We start from the raw sequence: 20,907 nt of genomic DNA, 5'->3' as shown, positions 1-20,907 counted from the left end.
ACTAAATGAAATGGGAGCTGCTGCTGCTGCTAAGTCGCTTAAGTCGTGTCCAACTCTGTGAGGTCCCATAGATGGCAGCCCACCAGGATCCCCCGTCCCTGGGATTCTCCAGGCAAGAATACAGGAGTGGGTTGCCATTTCCTTCTTAAATGCATGAAAGTGAAAAATGAAGGTGAAGTTGGAGCACTGAATATGAAATAGAAAAATTGAAACAAGCTAGATAAAAGTAAAACATTCGCATACAGCATTTTTTCATGTTTTTGTTAGGCATAAGTATGTCTTCTTGGAGAAATGTCTGTTTAGTTCTTTGGCTCATTTTAAAAATATGGAATGCTTCATAAATTTGCTTGTCATCCTTGCACAGGGGCCATGCTAATCTTCTCTGTATCATTCCAATTTTAGTATATGTGTTGCCAAAGTCAGAATGGTTGCTATCAAAAGTCTACATACAGTAAACGCTGAAGAGGGTGTGGAGAAAAGGGAACCCTCTTACACGTTGGTGGGAATGCAAACTAGTACAGCCACTATGGAGAACGGGGTGGAGATTCCTTAAAAAACTGGAAATAGAACTTCCATATGACCTAGCAATCCCACTGCTGGGCATATACACCAAGGAAACCAGAATTGAAAGAGATACCTGTACCCCAATGTTCACTGCAGCACTGTCTACAATAGTCAGGACATGGAAGTAACCTCAATGTCCATCAGCAGACAAATGGATAAGAAAGCTGTGATTCATATACACAATGGAATATTATTCAGCCATTAAAAAGAATGCATTTGATTCAGTTATAATGAGGTGGATGAAACTGGAGCCTATTATAAAGACTGAAATAAGTCAAAGAGAAAAATACCAATACTGTACACTAATGCATATATATGGAATTTAGAGAGATGGAAATGATTACCCTATATGTGAGATAGCAAAAGAGACACAGATGTAAAGAACAGACTGTTGGACTCCGTGGGAGAAGGCGAGGGTGGGGTGATTTGAGAGAATAGCATTGAAACATGTATATTATGTGAAATAGATCACCAGTCCAGGTTTGATGCATGAGACAGGGTGCTCAGGGCTGGTGCACTGTGATGACCCTGAGCGATGGGAAGGAGAGGGAGGTGGGAGGGGTTTCAGGACGTACATGTGCATGTACACATGTATACCCATGGCTGATTCATGTAAATGAATGGCAAAAAAACCACTACAATATTGTAAAGTAATTAGCCTCCAATTAAAATGAATAAATTAATTTTAAAAAATCCTCATATAGTCCAGCTGTTTATAAACATGGCTGCTCATTAGAAACAAATCTGGAGAGCTGGTGGGATAAAAGCAATACCCAGGCATTTTTATTTTTCAAAAATTTCCAAGATAATTCTGATATGCTTCTGGATTTTTAAAAGTGATTACAGGTGTTTCTATTAAATAGTAGTTTTGATGATAGAGAATTCTATTATCTTTTTCTGTTGACAAATCATGATACAATGGTATCAGGTAATAGTTACATAATCACAATAGTAAAAGATGTTTATCAATTTTCACAAACAACATTCAGACAAAAAATAAAAGATAATTACAGTTGCAAGCCATAATGGAAATATGATTAACCTAATAATATAAAATAATTACATACAATTTGGTGGGGATCAAACAGAGTGATGTAGTAAGTGGAAGTGCATACATGCACATATTTTCATCTGCTTAGTCAGTCTGTCTTTTGGTTGGTGCATTTAATCCATCTACATTTAAAGTAATTATCAATATGTATGATCCTATAACCGGTTTCTTAGTTGTTTAGGATTTATTTTCTGTAGGTAGGGCTTTTCCTTCTCTTGTTTCCTGCCTAGAGAAGTACATTTAGAATTTGTTGTAGAATTTGTTTGGTGGTGCTGAATTCTCTTAACTTTTGCCTGTCTGGAAATCTTTTGATTTCTCCATCAAATCTGAAGGAGAGTTGCTGGGTAGAGTATTCTTGGTTGTAGGATCTTCGCTTTCATCACTTTATTTATTATTTTATGTATTTATTGCTTCGTTTGACTTTCATTTATTTTGTTTGTTTTTTTTTGTTTGTTTTTGTTATTTTTTTATTTTAATTGGAGGCTAATTACTTTACAATTAAAATAAAAAATAATAAATAATACATTCAAATGAATCAGCCATGGGTGTATATGTGTTCCCCATCCTGACTCTCCCTCCCACCTCCCTCCCAACCCCATCTCTCAGGGTCATCCCAGTGCACCAGCCCTGAGCACCCTGTCTCATGCATCAAACCTGGACTGATGATCTATTTCACATATGATAATATACATGTTTCAATGCTATTCTCTCAAATCATCTTGCCCTCATTTTCTCCCACAGAGTCCAACAGTCTGTTCTTTTTACATCTGTGTCTCTTCTGCTGTCTCGCATATGGGTCATCATTACCATCTTTCTAAACCACTGTATTAGTGGTTTTCTTTCTGACTTATTTCGTTCTGTATAATAGGCTCCAGTTTCATCCACCTCATTAGAACTGAATCAAATGCAGTCTTTTTAATGGCTAAAAAATATTCCATTGTGTATATGTATCACAGCTTTCTTATCCATTCATCTGGCAATGGACATCTAGGTTGCTTCCATGTCCTGGCTATTGTAAACAGTGCTGTGATGAACATTGGGGTACACATGTCTCTTTCAGTTCTGGTTTCCTCGGCGTGTATGCCCAGAAGTGGGATTTCTGGGTCATATGGAAGTTCTATTTCCAGCTTTTTAAGAAATCTCCACATTGTTCTCCATAGCGGTGTACTAGTTTGCATTCCCACCAAAAGTGTAAGAGGGTTCCCTTTTCTCCACACCCTCTCCAGCATTTATTGCTTGTAGACTTTTGGATAGCAGCCATTCTGACCAGAGTGAGATGGTACCTCATTGTGGTTTTGATTTGCATTTCTCTGATAATGAGTGATGTTGAGCATCTTTTCATGTGTTTGTTAGCTATCTGTAGGTCTTCTTTGGAGAGATGTCTGTTTAGTTCTTTGGCCCATTTTTTGATTGGGTCTTTTATTTTTCTGGAATTGAGCTGCTGGAGCTGCTTGTATATTTTTGAGATTAATTCTTTGTCAGTTGCTTAATTTGCTATTATTTACTCCCATTATGAAGGCTGTCTTTTCACTTTGCTTATAGTTTCCTTCACTATGCAAAAGCTTTTACGTTTATTTAGGTCACACTTGTTTATTTTTGCTTTTATTTCCATTACTCTGAGAGGTGAGTCATAGACGATTCTGCTGTGATGTATGTCAGAGAATGTTTTGCCTATGTTTTCCTCTAGGATTTTTATGTTTTCTGGGCTTATATTGAGGTCTTTAATCCATTTGTAGTTTATTTTTGTGTATGGTGTTAGAAAGTGTTCTAGTTTCATTCTTCTACAAGTGGTTGACCAATTTTCCCAGCACCACTTGTTAAAGAGATTGTCTTTACTCCATTGTATATTCTTGCCTCATTTGTCAAAGACGAGGTGTCCATAGGTGCATGGATTTATCTCTGAGCTCTCTATTTTGTTTCATTGATCTATATTTCTGTCTTTGTGCAGTACCATACTATCTTGATGACGGTAGCTTTGTAGTATAGCCTGAAGTCAGGCAGGTTGATTCCTCCAGTTCTGTTCTTCTTTCTTAAGATTGCTTTAGCTATTTGAGGTTTTCTGTAATTCCACGCAAATTGTGAAATTATTTGTTCTACTTCTCTGAAAAATACCATTGGTAGTTTGATAGGGATTGCATTGAATTTATAGATTGCTTTGGGTAGTATACTCATTTTCGCTATATTGATTCTTCTGATACATGAACATGGTATATTTCTCCATCTATTTGTGTCATCTTTGATTTCTTTCATCAGTGTTTTATAGCTATATATATATATATATATATGTCTTTTGTTTCTTTAGGTAGATTTATTCCTAAGTATTGCATTCTTTTCTTTGCAATGTCATCACTTTAAATATATCATGCCATTCCCTTCTGAGAAGGGAGTTCTCAGAGTTGTAGAGTTTTAGAGTTTCTGTTGAGAAATAAGCTGATAGGCTAATAGGAGTTTCCTTGTATGTTGTCTTTTTTTCCCCTTTTGCTTTTAATATTTTATCTCTCTCTTTAATTTTTGTTAGTTTGATTATTATGTGTCTTGGTGTGTTCTTCCTTAGGTTTTTCCTGCCTGGGATTCTCTGTGCTTCCTGGACTTGGTTGACTATTTCCTTTTCCAAGTTATAGAATTTTTCAGCTATTATCTTTTTAAACATTTTCTAAGGTCCTTTTTCTCTCTCTTCTCCTTCTGGGACCCTTCTAAGGTGAATGTTGGTGCATTTAATCTTGTCCCAGAAGCCTCTTAGGCTGTCTTCATTTCTTTTTATTTATTTTTTTCTATATTTTGTTCTGTGGCAGTGATTTCCAACATTCTGTCCTCCAGGTCATTTATACATTCTTCTGCTTCAATTATTCTGCTATGGATTCCTTCTAATGTATTATTCTTCTCTGTTTCTTTGTTCTTTAGTTCCTCTAGGTCATTAGTAAACAGTTCTTGCATCTTATCAACCTTTGCCTCCATTCTTTTCCTGAGATCCTGGATTATCTTCACTATCATTCTGAATTATTTTTCTGGGAGGGTGCCGATCTCCACTTCATTTAGTTGTTTTTCTGGGATTTATCATGTCCCTTCATCTGGGATATAACTTTCTGCTTTTTCATGATGATTAACTTTCATGTTAACTGACTTTCTGAAAAAAACCCTATAACCAACAAAGACAGCACATTAAAAATCAGAAACATTACTTTGCCTACAAAGCTCCATCTAGTCAAAGCTATGGCTTTTCCAGTAGTCATGTATGGATGTGAGAGTTGGACTATAAAGAAAGCTGAGCACTGAAGAACTGATGCTTTTGAACTGTGATGTTGGAGAAGACTCTTGAATCCCATGGACTACACGAAGATCAAACCAGCCAATCCTAAAGGAAATCAGTCCTGAATATTCATTGCAAGGACTGATGCTGAAGCTGAAATTCCAATACTTTGGCCACCTGATTAAAAAAAACTGACTCACTGGAAAAGACTCTGATGCTGGGAAAGATTGAAGGCAAGAGGATAAGGGGACAACAGAGGATGAGACGGTTGGATGGCATCACCAACTCGATGGACATGAGTTGAAGAAAGCTCCGAGAGTTGGTGATGGACTGGGAAGCCTGGAGTTCTGCAGTCCATGGGGTTCCAAAGAGTTGGACACTACTGAGTGACTGAACTGAGCTTTCTGTAATGTGGCTTTTGTTTTAGCCTCTGTGGGGCTGTGCTTCTGCTTGGTTCTCTGTCTGTCCCCTGATGGAGGAGGCTAGGATGCTTGTGTAAGCTTCCTGATGGGAGGTACTGGTAATAGGGAAAACTAGGTCTTGCTCTGGTGAGCAGGGCCTTGCTCAGTAAAGCTATAATCCAATTTTCTGCTGATGGGTGGGCTTGCACTCTCTACCTGGTAGGGTTTTTGTTTGTTTGTTTGTTTGTTTTGTTTTGTTTTGGCCTGAGGCAACCCAGCCCTCAGGTCTACAGGCTCTGTGATAGGGTTAATGGTGACCTCCAAGGTGGTTAACACCAAGCGGGGGCCTTTCAGGACTGCAGCTGCCAGTGTCCCTGTCCCTGTGGTGGGACCCTTCTAACCCACACCTTCACAGGAAACTTTCCAACACTGGCAGATAGTTTTTGCCATCTTCTGTGGGGTCATTGCTCCTTTCCTTTGCACCTTGGTACACACAAAATTTTGTTTGTGCCCTCCAAGACTGGAATATCTGTTTCCCCTACTTTGTGGAAGTCTTATAAGAAAATACTGCTGGCCTTCAAAGTCAGATCCCTGGGGATTCCCAATCCTTTTGTCAGATCTTAAGGCTCAAAGCCTGATGTGGGGTTCAGAACCTTCACAACAGTGGGAGCTCTTTGGTATTGTTTTTCTCCAGTTTTTGGGTCACCCACCTGGCAGGAATGGGATTTAATTTTACCATGATTTTTCCCCTCCTACCATCTCACTATGGCTTCTTCTTTGTCTTTTGATATGGGAGTATCTTTTGTTGGTTCCAGCATTCTCCTGTTGATGGTTGTTAAACAGCTAGTTGTGTTTTTGGTGCTCTCGCAGGAGGAGATGAGTGCATGTCCTTCTAGTCCGCCATTTTGAACCAGAAGTTATTTTTTCAAATACTTATATTTGGGGATGCTGTATGCATTTTCTCATTCAAGAGTGCAGACTTCAGCAGGGAATAATGTTACATAGAGGGCAAGCTTCAAAGGCAAATTGAATTCTATGGCATTTTTGTAACTGAGACTGTACAGTGTATTTCTAAGTGCCCAAAACAAGGGCAATATAAGAAGGAAGACCTGCATAGGTTAAAGCCACAAGTAGGTAGAAGACTCAGAAATTCTGTGAGGCTGACCATTTTTCCCCCTCGTGTTGATACTTGTATTCCCAGCCTACAAACCCAACTTTGGATCTGAAAGTTTACCAACCAAGCTTTTTTCCTTGAATGTCTACTATTCTCAGAATGGTTTCCAGGACCTGCCCCTGTGTTCATTCACCATTGACTGTCTTAGGCAACAGTGCACCTCTGCTTAGGTTAGTCTCACTATAGACTTGACAGGACCTAGGATCCTGAGTACTATTTTTCTTCCTCACAATATTCCCAAATAATGGCACTGGATTCCTGATAGCATTTTTGTACCCATACCAGTAGATGCCTTTTTTCTCTCTAGGCCATATTTAAAACAAATTATTCACCCTTGATTGCTGCCCAAGTAACAGTGACAATATGGAGTATCCCCTTGTTCCCTGAAGATTTCTGAAGGAAGCTAAAACTCAGAGAGGATTTGAAAAGCATTAAAATGTATTTATCTCTGTCAGTTCAAATGTACTGAAAGAAAGAGAACATTTATGTCCAAGACTACTTCAGGTAAAACTCAAATTCTTTGATCTCTCTAAAGTTTTCACTTCTGTGTGAGAAACCATGCTGTCTTTCATAAACCCATAAGAGATTTAGAATGCTGTAGTCCTTGCAAGCAATCCCAAAATGCTTTAATACTATTTTTTGCATTTTTTCTTCAGTGGCAATTCAGAATGGATTATAATGAATCAATGCTTCCAACTGCTTCACAAAATATGTCTTTAGAAGAAATCAAAATTATTTCTATGTTTCTCTATAGGCCTGGAAAAAAAATCTTATGGGTCCATAATAGGCAGTTTTCTGACAAGAAAGTAAATCCACAATGAAATCATCCTAGATAAATAACTTTCATCTTCATATAAAGACACATAAAAGAGGAAATACCACAGACTTCTTTAGTTACCCCAAATGTTAACAAGTTTTAATCCTTACAAAACTTGGATCAACCCTTGAAAATTTGATTTATAAGTGTGATGGTTAGTTTTATGTGTCAACCGGTACTCTTGCCTGGAAAATCCCATGGATGGACGAGCCTGGTAGGCTGCAGTCCATAGGGTCGCTGAGTCAGACAAGACTGAGCAACTTCACTTTCACTTTTCACTCTCATACACTGGAGAAGGAAATGGCAACCCACTCCAGTGTTCTTCTCTGGAGAATCCCAGGGACGGGGAGCCTGGTGGGCTGCTGTCTATGGGGTCATGCAGAGTCAGACACGACTGAAGTGACTCAGCAGCAGCAGCAGCAGCAGCAACTTAACTAGGCCACAGGTATTTGATCAAACATTATTCTGTGTATTTCTGTGAAGATATTTTGGGAGGCAATTAACATTCAAATTGATAGACTGAAAAGCAGTTTGCTCTCGTTAAAGTAGGTAGGCCTTTTGTAATTAAGAACAATAGAAAAGCTTACCCCCAATTAAGAGAGAATTCTCCTGCTTTTCAGACTTTGAGCTGAGACAACAGCTCTTCTTAGTTCTACAGAAATCTGCTGGCCTTCAGACTTGAACTGGGTATCAGCTCTGACAAGGTTGAGCTTGCCAGCCTCCACAGCTGCATGAACCAATTTCACATATATATATAAAGTCAAGTGGGTCTTAAGAAGTGTTACTACAAACAAAGCTAGTGAAGGTAAGGAATTGCAGCCGAGCTATTTCAAATCCTAAAAGATGATGCTGTGAAATTGCTGCACTCAATTTGCCAGCAAATATGGAGAACTCAGCAGGGGGCACAGGACTGGAAGAAGTCAATTTTTATTCCAATCCCAAAGAAGGGCAATGCCAAAGAATGTTCAAACTACTGCACAATTGGATTCATCTCACATGCTAGTAAGCTCACGCTCAAAATCTTTCAAATTAGACTTCAACAGTACATGAACAGAGAACTTCCAGATGTACCAGCTGGATTTTAAAAAGGCAGAGGAACCAGAGATCATACTACCAACAACCTTTGAATCATAGAAAATGCAAAAGAATTCCAGGAAAATATCCCTTTCAGCTTGATTGACTACATGAAAGCCTTTGACTTTGTGGATAACAACAAACTGTGGAATATTCTTAAAGAGATGGAAATACCAGAACACCTTACCTGCCTCCTGAAAAACCTATATACAGGTCAAGAAGCAACAGTTAGAACTGGACAGGGAACAACAGACTGGTTCCAAATAAGAAAAGGAGTACATCAAGGCTGTATATTGTCACCCTGCTTATTTAACTTATATGCAGAATACATCATGCAAAATGCTGGACTAGATGAAGTGCAAGCTGGAACCAAGATTTCTGGGAGAAATATCAATAACCTCAGATATGCAAATGATACCACCCTAATGGCAGAAAGTAAAGAGCAACTGAAGTGCCTCTTGATGATAGTGAAACAGGAGAGTGAAAAGCTGGCTTAAAACTCAACATTCAAAGAAATAAGATCCTGGCATCTGGTCCCATCACTTCAGGGGAGAAAATGGAAACTGTGACAGATTTTATTTTCTTGGACTCCAAATTCACTGTGGATGGTGTCTGCAGCCACAAAACTAAAAGACACTTGCTCCTGGGGAGAAAAGCTCTGGCAAACCTAGACAATGTATTGAAAAGCAGAGATATCACTTTACCAACAATAATCTGCATAGTCAAAACTATGTTTTTCCAGTAGTCATGTATGGATGTGAGAGTTGGACCATAAAGAAGGTCAAGCACTGAAGAACTGATGCTTTTGAACTGCGGCATTTGAGAAGACTCTTGAGAGTGGACAGCAAGAAATTCAAACCAGTTAATCCTAATGGAAATCAACCCTGAATATTCATTGGAAGAAATGAGGCTGAAGCTGACATGTCAATACTTTGGCCACCTGATGCAAAGAGCCGACTCATTAGAAAAGACTCAGATGCTAGAAGAGATTGAAGGCAGAAGGAGAAGGGGATGACAGAGGATGAGGTGGTTGGATGGCATCATCGACTCAATGAACATGAGTTTGAGTAAATTCCAGGAGTTGGTAATGGACAGGGTAGCCTGGCTTGCTGCAGTCCATGGGATTGCAAAGAGTCAGACACAACTGAGCAACTGAACAATGATAGGTATCTACAGATAGAGATTGATAGATAGAGACACAGATTGATAGACAAATAGATATGTATAATAGAGATAGAGATATTCGGTTTGTTCTGTTCCTGTAGAGAATTCTGACTAATATAGGAGGGTAAACAGAATGAATTCAACTTCAGACATGTTGAATTTGTGGCTTCTCTGAGATATTTTATATACTTAAAATATGTCTCGAACTATTAAGTGTACTTTTTGAACCAAAAAACTATCATACATGAATACCAAAATTCCAAAACATTGTTCTACCAAAATATAAGTTTATTTTTTCTAAACTTGGGATGGGCATAATGTTATAAAACCATAGTATTTACTTTAGTTGAAGGTCAAAGGACCTTCACAGACCCTTTTGAATATCTCATGGAAGCCATATCCTCCATCAAGAAAGAAACAAATAGACAACCAACTTTCAGAAAACACAGCACTGAAGCCCACAGGTTCTAGGCTGGCAGGAAGATCACTGCAGTCCAAAAAACATAATGTGGAAATAATAAAAAGCTAACTAAAACTCAAGGTCATTTGAAAGCTTTCAAAGCAACAGCAATAACATATTTTAACACATTTAATAGAACATTTGGATCACATAGAAATATCTAATAATGTTAACATAAATATAATTTTAACTTGAATAAAATACAGCTGCTGCTGCTACTGCTGCTAAATACAGCTGAGTGCTAGGTAACTACTACATGACATTGCTAGGCCTCATATGCATGACTTTAGACCAGAGTTTGCAAACTCCAACCATACGAGGGAAGTGATACATTTGGACTAGCCTCCAGTCAGAGTAACTAATGGGAAAAGACGTCAAATCAGTAGCAAGAAGCAGCTCACCTCAATGACAATGAGGCTGTGAGAATCCAACAATGCATGTGACCTAAAAAAAAGAGCGGGTTGCTATTCTTACCATTAAGACAATTTTCCCACATTTAGTTCCCATGCAGAAAGCAAAATAAATGTGAGGATGACAAGAGAGGACTGACATTAACATTCTTTCTATCTTTGATTCTGTTCAAGTCAGTTTCCCCTTGCCAGCATGTGACCTCTGGCTGGGGAAGACGAAATAATAGTATGGTCTGTCTGTTGTTTACACCAGGTGAACCAGGTGAGTGATAATTGCTTATTCTAGGATATAGACACTTTATTTTCCTCTGTCACAAAGAGGTAATATTTCAGAAAACTGTACTTCAGTGAAATACACAGTATATTTTGACATTTGAGAATCACGGCTTTTCTCTACAAGAATATAGATAATATCCTCTCAAGTGTTTTGGCAGTTGTGTAATCTTAGTATTTATTTCTAAAATATTTATCAAGAATGAAACATATTGTTACTCAGATGCTTTCACTAGTTGCTGTGGGGTTTTTAAAAATAAGCTTGTGTACAGCTTGTTTCTCTCTTTTGATCTCTTCAGAAAAAAGAAAAAAGTTATTTTTCTTCTTAAGAAAAAGTTCAATATTCTTGACTGGTTGCAAGCTACTACTCCAAACTATATTTTATATATACTAAATAGAATATTAGTCATATAGCAGTAGTGCTTATAGCTTATATTCCATTTTTAGGTTTTATACCTAGAAGTCCATAAGGTTTTTCTCTTCTGCCTTGTCTAGCCTTCTTTTTACATCTGCCCACCACCAGATGTTATTATTTGACATGGCATTGTATATCATTGCCATGTAGGTGACGTAAAAATTTATGTCCTATTCAAGAAGGGTTGACAAATTCTACTTTCATTTCGCATGGATGAATGCAAATGACTTGGCCTTAATGTTTTAAAAACAAAGTTGTTACTGTTTGGTATTCTTTTTGGCTTGAAAAATGTTTGTGTGTTTACTTTACTTTACTAGTTTGTTTTACTGCCTTTACAAAGCCTTGGGTTTCAATTCTCCTGTCTGAAGATCAGCATATTAGGCAAATAAGCATGGTTTTATTTTTCTTTTGCATTGCTTATCTCCAATGTGTGATTTTTTTTTTCTCTACAGCACTAAGTTATCAGGCCTCTGATTGATGTACTTGCTGTCCCGCGTACTGATCTGTAACAGAATATCTCATTTGTCTTCACAATTTCATCTTTCATAGACTGAGCCATTTCCAAACGCATCAGATGATATCATTGCAGAGTTAGATATTTACTTCTTTTAAGCCTCAGGCCTCTCTGTACATGGACTATTCTATTTTGTCTAATCTATTTACTTCCATGCATAAAATATATTTTAGACCTTACTTTAAATATTGCATGGAATTGGCAATGTGCTCCTACAAAGGGTTTTGATTTTAAAGTGTTAGTGGATGCTTTAACATCTAAGAAGCACAGGAAAAGGGTGAAGGGCTGAGGCTATAACAGAACCTTCCCTTGTCCTAGCAACCTATTTTGAGCAAGTGCTTGAAATGCTTTTTTAACTGATTCAGATAGAATGGCTTTTGTATGTTATGAAAAATAAGCATCTTCACCAGATACAAGATTGACTTTGAAAGTATACGAACCCAGCGATTATATCTTTCAGATTTGACTTAGTAATTTGTTTTTCCAACTCTGAATTTCAGTTACAAATATAATAAACCAAGACAAGCATTATTTTGGGCTTTCCTGATAGCTCAAATGGTAAAGAATCTGCCTACCAGGCAGGAGACCTGGGTTCAATCCCTGGATTGGGAAGATTCCCTGGAGAAGGGAACAGCTACCCACTCCAGTATTGTGACCTGGAGAATTTCATGGACAGACACGGCAGGCTACATTCCTTCGAATAGCATTATTCTAAGCAGGTAGAGGTATTCAATCTTGATTTTTAAGATATTATAGTATTCTTGACTTCAGTTAAAATCACAGTAATGGCACTAGCCAAAAATATATTGGCGAACATATAAACTGTTTCCATAGCCATCTCCTCCAAATTAAAGGATTAGTTAATGAAAAAGAAAAGACAGGTTATAAAGGAAATGAGTTTAGTTTGAGAAGTTGTGCTGGAGAACTCGATCTCAGATTAAGTCATCATGAGGTGAAACCACTGAGCTTTCTTTAATGCTGAGAATCTGAAGGTACATCTGCACCTGCTTCCTGGTCATTTCCAGGGATGCTTCATGTTTCATGAAGAAGCTGCTCTACCTCTCACAGCATGGCAGGACTAGGTATCAATACGAGCATGACTGGTGGGTCTAGGAATTGGGGAGCAGGAGGAAACCTCCTGAGATTCCTGTGGCACCAGAGTGGAATAGGAGAGCATCGGAAAGTTTTATGCGACTCTCCTAAAAGATATGAAATGTTGCGCCAAGTGTAACCCTCAGGTTCAAAAGTGCTCTAATAGACAAAGCACTGGTTGATCCAGTATGGACCTGCCTGTCAGATGTCAGAAGAGGAGAGACTATATATAATGTATGCTCAGTCACTCAGTCATGTCCACCTCTGCAGCTCCCACCAGACTCCTTTGCCCATGGGATTCTCTAGGCAAGAATACTGGAGGGTTGTCATTTCCTGCTCCAGGGGATCTTCTTGTCCCAAAGATTGAATCCTCTCCTCCTGCATCTTCTGTATTGGTAGGCAGATTCTTTACCACTGAACCACCTGGGAAACCTATTATATATAATGGCCTAATGGAAAAAGACTACACATAAGTAACTAGATCTTGCCATAGGACTTTGATTAAGATCTAAAAAGATACTTTTTCTTCTCAAAGGTGATGAACTTGTACATTCCCCCCCTTTCCACTTTAACTGTTTAAACTTAAATGACTGATGAAGTTATTCCACTAAGTTTACCTAAAAGTGACTAAATGAAATTTTTCTATTTTACTTAAGAAACACACTGTCACATACTGTTGTTAAGAGCTCAGATTCAGAAATAAGGTCTGATAGGTTCAAATCCTAGCTTTGCCTGAGATCTGTGACATTAGACAAGTCACATTATCTCTCTGAGTCTCTGTTTCCTCATATACAAATTGGTGTGAAATAGTGATTTACTTATACTATTGTGATAATTAAATGAGTCACACATATGCTTAGAAAAGTACCTATGGCAACTACTGTATATATATATACTATATACATACTATATAGTATATATATATAGTATGTATATAGTATATATTATATATATATATAGTAGTTGCCATAGTAGTATTATATATATACTAGTAGTATATATATAATGTATATATTATGTAATATATGTAGTATATATGTAATGTATATATATTATATAATGTATGTATATTATATATACATAATAGTAGTATTATATATATATAATCAATGTCATCATTACTCATCAGATGGAATGGGTGCTGAAGTTAGAAATTACTGTTAAAAAGTGTACTTTTTGCAGACCAAGTTTGGCCTTGTAAATTAAACATGTAAATGCTACATAGTGATATTAGTATTATAGAATTTTAGAGAAGAAATAGCATTAAAGATTATTTAGTTCAAGACTTATTTTTAAAGACAAGGTGAATGATATATAGAAAGGTTGGATAATGGCTATGGAGCTAATAAATCTCAGAACTGGAATTCAAACCCAGGTCATCCAACATGCCAGGTGCTACACTGTATTTGAAAATGCAACAGTATGCGAGGCCCACATAGGTCTTACCTCACAGAGTTTACAACATACCAGGAAAGATAGCTGGAAAAGCAATAGTATGTTACAATGGGAGAAATATGTGGTACGCTATTCCTAGAAGCCAAGCAAGGCTTTCAAAGAAAGTGACTTGAAGCTGAAATCTACCTGAGAAGTGGGAGTTAGACAGACAAAGGGGTAGAATTAAAATACTTAAGGTCAAAGGTGAGCTGTGAAAGTGGCTTCAGAGTTGAGAAAAAGCACAATTTGTTCTAAGAGTTGATGTAGATTTTGTATATTTTAGCAAAGAATGTAGGAAAGTGGGGTGAACAGAAGTAGTAATAGGGTGAGATTCTTTAGTGATATTGTAAACTATGGTTTATAGCATATTAAAAAGCAGAGACATTACTTTGTCAACAAAGGTCCATCTAGTCAAGTTTTTCCAGTAGTCATGTATGGATGTGAGAGTTGGACTATAAAGAAAGCTGAGTGCAGAAGAATTGATGCTTTTGAACTGTGGTGTTGGAGAAGACTCTTGAGAGTCCCTTGGACTGCAAGGAGATCCAACCAGTCCATCCTAAAGGAAATCAGTCCTGGGTGTTCATTTCAAGGACTGATTTTGAGGCTGAAACTCCAAAATTTTGGCCACCTGATATAAAGAACTGACTCATTTGAAAAGGCCCTAATATTGGGAAAGATTGAAGGCAGGAGGAGAAAGGGGACAACAGAGGATGAAATGATTAGATGGCATCACAGACTCAATGGACATGAGTTTGGTTAAACTCCAGGAGTTGGTGATGGATAGAGAGGCCTGGCATGCTGCGGTTCATGGGTTCACAAAGATTTGGACAGGACTGAGCAACTGAACTGAACTGAACTGAAACTATGGTAAGAAATTTGGGCTTAATCCTAAAGGCAAGGAAAAGTATCAGAGCTTTTAAGCAGAGAGTCAAAATAGATTTTCACTGTAGGAGGCTTTTTCTAAAAACCATAAGAGAAGAGACTGGAAAGAAAAGATGAATCAGGGAGACCATTTAAGGGACAGTTGCACTTAAGAAAGAAAGCTAGATCTTCTATTTTAAAATCCTTTGTTCTTTTGAAGGCTATTACTGTAGAAATCAAGAAAAAAAATTGAATGAGGAAAATAAAGAAACTATAATACTATTTTTGCTCCCCTTAATAGATCTTCAAGTCTTTTCATATAGATCACAGATTGCTAGAGTGAGAAATGACCTTGAGAAAACCAGCCTTTAAATTGTAGAGACAGGATACACGTCTTTCTCACGTTCTATTAAATGGCAGAGTCAAAACTAAACCACAGATCTAACCTGCCAGCCTATCCCTTCCACCACAACATACTGAAATAAACTCCCTAGAAGGAAGACAGAACCACAGCAGTTATCCAGGAACAAAAAAACCAGAATCCCGAGCAGACTATCCTGAAAAGAGAAGATTTAACAAGCCCTGGTGTCCCAGCCATTTGCCAGAGCCTATGAAAAGTTGTTTCTCTGGAGGCTTTTGCCCTGAGTTTTGTCATATGGTCCTCTCCCCTCACAAGAAAATTCTCAGCTAAAATTAGTTAAGATTAATTCTCAGTAAATAATGTAGTTCAACCTCAGTATGAAAAAATAGTCTAATAATACATTTATTATAGACAACCATAATGAGTTACCAATTGCTCTCAATCTAATTGGTAAGTAGTTCCAATGGTTAGGGAGAAAATTATATTAAGCTGAAGTCTTCCTGCTTATAATTTCTCCTAACTGGTCTGATGTCTTCCAAGTGCCTTCAATGCATCTTGTCAATAAGCAGGAAGGAATTAAGAAAACTCTGCCTCTTACAGCCTGCAAAACCAAGCTTTGGCTCATCTACCAGTTCAGCAGAAAACATTGGGGGTTGAGCCTGGATTTGGCAAATGAGCTCAGTTAATTCAGTTCACTTTAGGAGCATATTTTTTATTTAAAATAACCCAGTTCTCTAAGTGTGCTTCCCTGGTGGCTCAGATGGTAAAGAATCTACCTGCAATGCAGAAGACCTGGGTTCAATCCCTGGATCTGGAAGATCCCCTGGAGAAGGAAATGGGAACCACTCCAGTATTCTTACCTAGAGAATTCCGTGGACAGAGGAACCTAGCAGGTACAGTCCATGGGGTCCCTGAAGAGTCAGACACAACTGAGCAACTTTCATTTTCATTTTCTTTCAGTTCTCTAATAGAGACTGTTTAAAATATGAGCAATAAAGACATTAAATGCCCCAGAGTCACAGGAAACACATTCAGAGACAAGGCCTAGAAGCACATAGCAGTGACAACTAAGCCAGTGCCTGCTCCACTGCAACCCTTGGTTCTCTGAAGCCGTTCTGGAAGTTGGCAGCACCTCAGGTAGCCAAGGTAGGTTGTGTGTGCTTCAGTCATGTCTGACTGACACCCTATGAACTATAGCCCTCCAGGTTCCTCTGTCCATGTGATTTTCCAGGCAAGAATATTGGAGTTAATTACCACGCCCTTCTCCAGGGGATCTTCCTGACCCAGAGATCAAACCCATGTCTACTGCATTGGCAGGGAGAATCTTTACCACTAGTGTCACCTGGGAAGGTTGCTTGTACCATTAGCCTAACAGGACCAAGACAGAACCAGCATTATACTGACACAGTGACAAAATTCCCATATATTCTAGAACTGCATTCAACTTGAGGCTTGGTTGGGATTTATAAACACCCGCCTCTTTTACTGAGTTCCCAAATCCTGCTCATCCCTGCAATAAATAAGCTTCCATTAGGCCTTGATGTCAAGGGAAATGATTCAAATCTAAGATCCTCTACAGATCATGCAAGTTTGGGTGTTCTCTTAGGAGAATGTCAAAATCTAAAATAAACTTGCCTTAAAACCCTAAACACTTTTCTTAAAACAGGAATAGTCTTTAGCCAAAGGACTATTCACCATAACAGAAATACTGTTATAAATATTTGTAAAATTTTAATCCTAAAAAAACCAAATACTTTATTCACAGTTATTGCTGGTTCAATATTCAATCCTCAGGATAGAGCCAGGAAAAAAGGATTTCAGAGACTAGTGTTCCAATGGTGAATAACAACGGCATCTATAATCCCTGACCTCCACAGCTCCAAGAGTTTACTTGATTGACTTTAGTTTTTTATAGAAATAACATAGTGACACACAAAATGATTCCAGAATATTCATTTGCTAGTCTAAGCATTTGACAGCAAGGAGATCAAACCAGTCAATCCTAAAGGAAACCAATCCTGAATATTCATTGGAAGGACTGAGGCTGAAGCTGAAGCTCCAATACTTTGGCCGTCTGTTGTGAAGAGCCAACTCATTCGAAAAGACCCTGACGCTAGGAAAGATTGAAGGGAGGAAGAAAAGAGGGTGACAGAGGTTAAGATGTTTGGATGGCATCATCAATTCAATGGATATGAGTTTGAGCAAACTCCAGGAAATAGTGAAGGACAGGGAAACCTGTGTGCTGCAGTCCATGGGATTGCAAAGAGTTGGACACAAATGAGTGACTGAACAACAGCAAATGCTATCGTGTGTGTGTGTGTCTGTGTGTCTGTGTGCACGTGCACAGACACATGCAGGGACTAAGCACTAGGATTTGCCACATTTCTGGGACAAAAGATATCAAGTTCTTTCCCAGTCCACCCTGGATAATACCCAGTTCAGTTCACAATGATTAGGTTCAGCTGATAGCTCCTCGAGGATCATTAGCTATTCTATCCAAAAGGTAATAGAGGGGGCTATTGTTTCCAATTATTCATTCCATCTTAGCTAGAAAATAATACTTAATACTCACTTTGCCATATGACTTTGATGAAACTCCCATAAGAGTAAGCCAGTGTGACTTTGCCATGTGATTTGCTTCAGCCATTACATTAGCAAATGTAATGTGGCTTCTGGCATATGTACCATCGTGATGAGAAAAAACATGCCCCTAGTAGTTACTCATCCCAGAATGAGTTATGCAGAGCAGAAACAAACCCACCCTATAACCTAGAGCCAAGATCAGCAGGAGCCTACCCAACCCATATACTCATAAGGCACAAAAATAAATGTCTATTGTTGTAAACTGCTAACAGCTTGTAAGCTTTTATAAAGTCATTTGTTATATAGCCTTATTTCTGCAATAATATACAAGATGTTCCAGAATTAAATTAAGAGTTCTGATAAAACACAGTCAAATTCAAAGGATATATAATTCCACACAAGCAAGTGAATGAGAAAAATTATCTTTATATTGTGTAAATAAGATATATGAATTTAAATAATCAATTAAATCATAATACATTTTTATTTTATGTATATCTTTCAGTAAGAGAAACAGATTGAAGAGTGAAAGAAAATCAAAAAAGGAATTAAAAAAACCAGGTTGTCTAGTCAGGCTACTAATAAATATTAGCTGAAAACACACCCTAGACTCTATCCTGCTATAAAATTCTTACTAGAAACCACAGTTTCTTTAAGATGAGTCAACCTTTCCTGATTTCTTCAGGGAAAATTTTGGTGGAAAATATTGCAATTTACTACAGATAATTTATGTTGCTTTTATAATAATTGTGATGGTAGATGTTTTAATGGAGGGAAATAGTCCTTATCTCTAATAAGCTACTGAGCACTTTTTAAACTTAAGAAAATAAGTTACTGCACTGACACATAAAATGGCCAATTTAATCATTTTAGACAAAACAAGAATCAATGGGAAATTCTGCACAATAAATTCAGTGGTAGAATACTGCATCAAATGTCAAAGGAAGTGAAGTGGCTGGATCATAGATTTATCACAAATTCTTGGGGCTAGAAAAACTAAAGGATAAAGTACTACTCTATCTCCACCATGAACCAAGCCTTTCAACTATAAGGATTCAAGAGCCATCTCCCATTTAGAGATTGACAGGGATTACTCAGTTTGCCACAAATTATGAATGCCCACCTACTCAGACCACTTTCCCAACATCAATTCTCAGAATCATGTGGAGTCTAATAACCTGTATTTGTCCTAACTCATCACTTCCTCTGACCTCAATTTTTATAATTAAATGATTTTAATAAAGTTAACAAATTGTACAGCTATCACCTTAATTCAGATTTAGAACATTTCCATCATCCTAACAAGATTGTTCAGACCCATCTAGAGTTAATTCCCCCAATTCCAAGCCTACCCCAGGCAACTACATTTGGGGTAGAGGTGGAAATCCACCCACTGTGGATTCACCCACTGTGGATATTTCATTTTTGTCTCAAGGAAATCTGCTCATTCTCCACAAAAACTCTTTCTCTAGCTTACCTTAAAAACCCACTGCCCTTTTAAATTTTTTTATGACAGACTCTAGTGGCTCATTAGATCCACTGCAGACATTAAACCAAGAATAATCTTTCCAGAGTGGCAAAGAAAAGACAAGTACAAAATTTAAGGTCTATATTAAAATAGCCTAGCTCTCTAAATCATGTCAAAGATATCCTAGGCCACTTAAACCATGTTATAAAACTAAGTGATAGGTATTTTCCTACCTGTTTTTCCATCAAAGAAATGGAAATTCAGAGAGGCTAAATAACTTGGGGCTTCTCAGAGAGCTCAGTTGGTAAAGGATCCACCTGCAATGCAGGAAACCCTGGTTCGATTCCTGGGTTGGGAAGATCTGCAGGAGAAAGGACAGGCTACCCACCCAGTATTCTTTGGCTTCCCTTGTGGCTCAGCTGGTAAAGAATCCATCTGCAATGCAGGAGACCTGGGTTTGATCCCTGGGTCAGGAAAATCCCCTGGAGAATGGAAAAGCTACCCACTCCAGTATTCTGGCCTAGAGAATCAGACACAACTGAGCAATTTTCACTTCAAATAACTTATCCAAATTCACAAAACTAATAAATGATGATACTAGAATTTGAATTAAGTATCTTTTAAAAATAAAGTTCATATAAATCAGTTCCTTATTTTACAGGTAAATCAGGAAAATGTAGCTGGAAGGAAAAAGTCAACAACTTATTTGTAATCTTTGCTCTCGCCTTAAGGAAACCTGAAGAGTTAATCCCTGACTGAAATTTTCTTAGGTGACAAGACCTCCAGAGTTGGGGCTTTCCTTAACTGAGAAGTTCTGCACTCACACACTCTTACTTTTTGTGACCACATTCCTTGAAGTGTGGAGTGCCCGGGACATTAGTAAGCTGTGTGTTGAAGATAAAAGACCTCCACTATATTGTCACCATGGATGTTGCATCTGTATCTCTTCTTAAAGCTAAGCACATATGGTGATGGATAAAGTCCATGGATCTTGTGAGTTTGATCATCAATATGAACCCAATGCCAAGATGCTGGTTTAGTACAATGGATTTTGCAAAGGCCAGAGAGGCTAATTTTGTCCCATAGCAAGCCCAGTGCAGAATCTTGATAAATATGGCCTCATGCCTCCTAAATCAATGGCCTCATGCTCTCTACTAGATAACTATGACTCAAATGACTTCAACGTAGCAAAATCATGGTTTTTCAAAATTAGGTGAGTTTATATATATACATATATGTGTCTGATTCTCTAGGTAGAATTATATATATATATATACACACATTATATATATATAAAATATATATATACATATATACATATATACATACATATATACATATATATAATTCTACCTTCAAGACCTATTCTATCTTCATACAACTTTTCATAAAGTTTTCAGAAAACATTCAGCACTGGAAATAGTATTTCCTTTTTCCAGACCTTCCATATCATGTATTGTCTATATGGCACTTTTGGAAACTTAATTATCTTCTTAATTATCTTCTGCCTTATCTTCTCTCTAACTGTTCCATGTCACACTTCC

Source organism: Capra hircus, chromosome 12, assembly GCF_001704415.2.
Source record: "Capra hircus breed San Clemente chromosome 12, ASM170441v1, whole genome shotgun sequence".
Taxonomy (NCBI): Eukaryota; Metazoa; Chordata; class Mammalia; order Artiodactyla; family Bovidae; genus Capra; species Capra hircus.
Note: the sequence above shows the minus strand (reverse complement) of the source record.